Source organism: Macrotis lagotis, chromosome X (genome assembly GCF_037893015.1).
Source record: "Macrotis lagotis isolate mMagLag1 chromosome X, bilby.v1.9.chrom.fasta, whole genome shotgun sequence".
Classification (NCBI taxonomy): Eukaryota; Metazoa; Chordata; class Mammalia; order Peramelemorphia; family Peramelidae; genus Macrotis; species Macrotis lagotis.
This window is the reverse complement of record NC_133666.1, coordinates 553,901,201-553,907,200: the sequence shown is the minus strand read 5'-3', so window position 1 is coordinate 553,907,200 and position 6,000 is coordinate 553,901,201. Positions and strand designations below refer to the sequence as shown.

General features: G+C 33.3%; 1 protein-coding gene across 10 annotated transcripts in view; it reads right to left on the bottom strand.

Annotated features, from left to right (window-relative positions):
• The window catches only part of VPS13B (vacuolar protein sorting 13 homolog B), a 1,326,809-nt gene that overhangs the window by 862,003 nt on the left and 458,806 nt on the right, over nt 1-6,000 (bottom strand). The window lies entirely within an intron of this gene.

Below are 6,000 nucleotides of genomic sequence, written 5' to 3'. Positions count from 1 at the left end.
ACTGGGGCAGTCCCTATAATCCAGGAGTTTACATTTTGCATATTATACTTATAAAAACTCTGCTCTCAGGTTTCACTGTAGTACTGAGATGACCTTGGCTCATTCCAGTGAAGGCATTAGAGCTCAGGCAGGTATGCTACAGAAGACTAAGGTACTCATCACCAGCAGTCTGAATATATAAAGTTAAAAACAAAAAGCAAAAGGGAGGGCTTATGTCTGAGATATACACTTCTTCTTTTTTTTTTTTTTTTTAAGGATTTTGCAAGGCAAATAGGGTTAAGTGGCTTGCTTAAGGCCACACAGCTAGGTTAATTATTAAGTGTCTGAGGCCAGATTTGAACTCAGGTACTCCTGACTACAGGGCTGGTGCTCTATCCACTGTGCCACCTAGCCACCCCACATGTACACTTCTTAAACTCTCTTTAAAAAGGAACACTTGAATGCCATAATGACTCCGAAATAAGTACGCTAAATGTTATTCTTCATATAGATGAGCAAACTGAGTTTTAGAGAGAGATGCTAACTACAGTCATGCAATCAGCTCATAGTCAAGGCCTGACTAAACTCCAATCTCTTGATTCCTCACAGAGAATTCTAATCCAGAATTTGGCCTACAAGTATAATTTACTACTACCTGCATTTTGATGAACATTCTGGAGTGATTATCAGTTCCAGTAAACAGATTTTTTTCACTCTATCCCTAAAATACCTTTTCATTGCTTTACAATAGAATGTACATATCAATTGTCTAAAAGTATTATGCAGGTGACTGATACTGATGATAAAGAACTCACAATCCCTTCCTTTCAGCAGATACTTCATTAGAACCAAGGCCTTCTCTATCTCCTTGTTTTTTTCTTATCTACTGCATAATCTTGAAAAACATTTATAGATTTTGCTAAGAGTGAAGATTAGGTCTTCAAAAACTTCAGGCAAACAAGAAGCAGAATCAGTAGTATAACTTTACTTCTGTGGGTTCACAGTTTTGAGAAAGGTGCAATTTTAGATGGGAAAAAGTTTTTGAAGTAGTGCCACAGAAACCAGGGTTGACTACCAAGCCATATCCCATAAACAACAAGATCACGGAGGTGATTTCCCAAAGCAAGTTAAAGTGACTGCAAGGCAACTAAAAGAATGTTCATCACTTTAAAATAAAGTTAATTTGAGGAGAAATTAATTTTTTCAAGAATCCAGAGAACTCACAAATGATTAATTTACAAAACTTAATATGAGATTTTTCCTGGCAAAGGTCTACATTAGCAGAGGAGAAAAGGTTAAATGACTGGAATAAAGTATCAGTAAAATGATCAACATGAACTTTTATTTCCTGTGCAACTATAACAGTGTTTTGAGGACAAAACACTGCTAATTTTCATCACATTTGAAAAACTTATTTTAAATACAAATTAACACTGCCAAAAATACTGATGAATATGAATACTAACTTAGGTGAACTTTTCTTTAAACTTTTCAGAATCCATGGAATTAAATGTCTGCAAATTCTGAGTACTAAAATCTATTGCAAAGAAAAACAGGTTAATTCTAACTTCCTTATTGATTTCTTGCAAAAATGTAAATGTGATGTAGTAATAACCATTTATGTGAATTTGCAATTTAGTCAATATGGGAAACTACTAATGTGGAAACTCTCAGTACAAAACACAGAGCTTCTACCACTTTCCATCTGAGGACATAAAAAGGCAATTTTCCAATCACATGACTAATATGAATCCGAGAGAAGTATTGACCCCAGGGATGCATTCTCAACATCATAGCCAACTTACCTGACATATCATATAGCCTCATAATCAGCATGTTCTCTAAGAAACACAATATCATAGACTCACTAAACTGATGATCTCTAAGTTGGGAAGGTTTTCCAGAAATAATCTCAAACAGTATTCTCCCTTTTAGGCATAAAATGTGATATTATCTTCATTTTCTAGGTTGTCAAACAGAGAGATTATAACTTGCTCAGTGAAATAGGAGCAGATTCTGGGTTGATCTTCTTTGAAGATGTTTTTTCATTAGTAAAATAAAAATAGAACTTCAACCTCTATGGCTATAATAAGTCTCCCATACAGGTGTTTTACTCTTTGGAATTTGATGACTTTGTAAAGACAAAATGAATGGTGTTTCTAAAATCCCTAAGTAGCAAATTATCAACCAGTAGAAATAATGTTGGTTGTGGGGGGTGGGGTTGCCCTGTTCTATTAGCTTTTAGAATTTCTGTTTAGTAGCTAACCAAAAATATCTATTTCACTGCCAATATCTATTTCATGCATCATATATTATAAATTTTATACTGAAAAAACTTTGCCACTTTTATAAGTAGGTTAACTGAATACTTAAGACTTTATTTTTGGTCAGTAAAATGATATGTGTATATTTTGACAAAATACTAACCACTACCTTCCAAATTTGAAAAAAAAAATTATGTCTACAAAATTTATGTCAAAAAAAGACAGTTTATTGTACCTGACAGAGTACTAAACTTGGAATCAACACTTTGCACCAAGATGCAGGTCAAAAGACAAACTAAAAGATCTTCATTTATAATAATAATAGGTATATTAATAATAATAAAAGATAATAATAGGTATAATCCTAACTCAAAGGGATTTTTTTGTGAGGCTTAAATGGAAATTATATGAAATATACATGCCTGTGTCAAAGAAGACATTGCCCTATAAGCAAAGAACTGCAGTAGCCCAAAAGAAATGTGAGATGCATGGATTTCGAGACATCTTCACTTTGAATGTTGATATGGACTACTTATGTCTGACCTATGGTAGAGTCTTTGGAACTAGTTTTGTTCTGATCAACCTCTGTTGGCTATGTTGACTCTAACATAGTGACATCAGTTTGGTTCTCTGAGAGCAAAGGACAAGTTGCAATAAATAATGAGAATAAAATGAGATCTTAATTAAATGCTTAGCATACTGCTGGTATTCAGTATGAATGATATAAATATTTATTCCCTGCCTTCTCCAGATTCCTCAGTCCCATGTTTTGGAATATGAATTTTGCAGGTATGGGGATTAGAAAATTATATCATTATACATCTGATACAGGTTAGAAATTTATATAAAAACTAGAAATAGTGTGAAGAATTATAAGACTCTGAAGATAGCTCTAGTGACAGAGGTGGAAGAAACAATGAGTGGTTGAGGTGGAAGAAACATTAGCGGCCATGTTGTAGATCAAAGGGATAAGAGAAAAGCAAAGGTGGACTCCAAAGTTGTGAAATCAGATGAGGTGAGCATAGTGATGTCCTCAATAGAAATTAAAATGCCTGGTGGTAGAGTGGATTTAGAGATGGAAAATAGTTTTTTTGTTAATATTTTAAGAGGTTAGTGGGGACTTACAGATCAAAATGTCTAGCAAAAAATTCTGTGGTGCAGGAATGAATGAAATTAAGGTTGGAAATAAAGGCTAGGGAGGTATCTATATAGATAGTAACTGACTTTATTAGAACTGACGATATGTCCAAAGATGAATAAAGACTAAAAGGTCCAAGAAAGAGCTTTGGGAGACAATAGGTTCTGGGTGAAAGACAGTTATTATACAGGAAAGAATACTGAATAGAAGCAAGGAGAAATATGTGTTTTATATTAATTTAAAAGACAAAGGATCCTTATGCAAAAAAAAGTAGGACCAAGTAGTGATGCTAAAAGCAAGAGGTCTTTGATATAAAGGAGGAAATAAGGCTTAGATCTTCCACACAGAGGTGAAAGCATCTCAGAGAAGGAAGATGAAATAAGATTGAAACCTAAAAATAGGCTTATAAAGGTCTCTGGTCTAAGAGAGAAATTCAATGACAGTTCTATGGAGAAATTGCACTTAAAGCCTTTGTCCATTTCAGTTTCATCAATGAGTAACATATTGTTGATTCTTACTGTTATTGAGATTTAGATTAGTCAGCTACCAGGAAGATGAAAACCAAGTTTATACAGGTACAAAGACATTGTGCCTAAAGGCCCCTGTTCATTCAGTATCTTTTAATTTTAGAAAAGATGGAGAGGTCTGCTAGATAACAAGATAAAATCCAGAGTAGCCATTAATGCTTCAACAAACTTGGAAAGATGTCTGTAAAGGGGTGCCACAGTATTTAATCAATACAATAGATAAAAGCATAGATGTCATGTTTATTAAAGTTGTTAGATGATACAAAGTTAGGAGCTATAGATAACAAAAATCAGAATCCAAAAAGGTTCTGACAGGCTAAAATATGGAGTCATGTCTATTACTATAAAATTTAATAGAAATTGTATATTCTTAGATTTTAATTTTAAAAAATCCTTTAAAATTACCTGATGGGGAGGCATGTGTAGCTAGGCAAGTTTGTCTAAAATAGAACTAGGAGTCTTAGTAAGTAAATACGATTGAAAGTACAATAAGGCAATTGTCAGTTATGCTTAGACTACATTAGAATGGAGACAGTGACAAGAGCAAGTTGTATAGTACTTGGTGAAGTCATGTGCCTGGTTCTAAGTATAACTTTTTTGCAAAAAGAAATGGATGGAGAATGCCTAGAGGAAAACAATCAGAATTGAGAAGCATCTCAAGGTCACAACAGATGAGGAAGAGTTGAAAGAACTGAGAATGTTCATATAGGAAAGACTATGCAGGATGAGAAAGTAAAGGAAAGTTAGACCCTACTCTGAATAGAGGACAGCCTTGATTATTCAGATCGCAAAACTACTGAAGTTCTATTGAACTCTTGGACTAAGGAAGTTTTATTGCAAGGGTAGATTAAGATGTAAGATAAAGATATTAGAGCATTTTGCCTTAATGAAAAATAACGTTACTGATTTTTGGAGACCTGGAATTTGACATTGAGGCTAAAGGAAACCTCAATTTTAAAGGAGAAGGTCTTTTTAAAGACATTCCACTAACTTAGCACTTCCAAGAGTTGTTTATATTATCTCTGTCATGTCAATGAGCCTATAGGTACAGCGGAACTAACCACCAAGGAAATGACAAGTTGAAAAGCAAGCAAAACAGAACAGAAATATTTTGGAATCAAAGACTTTTAATAACGACAAGGCAATGCCTGGTCAAATAGGCCATGATAACTGATCTGAAGCATACTTGTTTTCCAGCATCATTTTGAATTAAATTTGGGAATTATTAATTTATGGATTTAATGAAGTAGGGATCACAAAACTCAATACGATGAACTTTTTTATTTTATATATGGCTTTGTGTCTATGCAAAAATATATATAGATATATATTCATACATACAATTTATTTCTTCCCTGTTTCATCAATTCTCTAAATTTGAAATTCCATTTTTCTCATTTTGCTTCACTTTTCATGCAATAGAAAATTCAGTTTAAAGTCAACAGTAACTACCAGGTGATTATAATGATGATGACTAAAGATTTACTTGATGACCTGAAAAAGCTAATGTTGAAACTACTCATCTACTCTTTTTTTCTAGGCTTAAAATGGGAACATTGATTTAAAAGGTCTTATATAGTTCACAAAATTACAAAATGAATATCTAAATTAACAATTGTTTTCAGGACTCAATTTTTCAAGTTTCATTTAAGTGAATCTTACCAAACTTAAAACAATAATAGGAAACTGGCAAGAGGAAAATCAGGAATGAACAAGTGTTTTTACAGCAATATGGGGAAATCTAAAAGTACCACACCCATTTTTAAATAAGTAAGAGCAAATAGATTTGGAAATAAATAATTCAGTTCAATCCAATAATTTGATAAATGTTTATTGAATGATTTTTATGAGCAATGCAGTGTTCTAGAAAAGGAACAAAGGAAGGCGAACAAAAACAGACAAAAGCCTAAACTGGATGTGTGTGTGTCGGGGGGTAGCAAAAGAGAAGGAAAAATATAACAAATATAAACAGATACAAGATAGATCAAAGGAGGCTCTATAGAGAAAACTAAGTTTAATTTTTGAAGGTGAAATTCATGCAGGCAGAGAAGAGGTACATTCCATGTAGGTGGGGGAAGCTTGAGCAAATTAA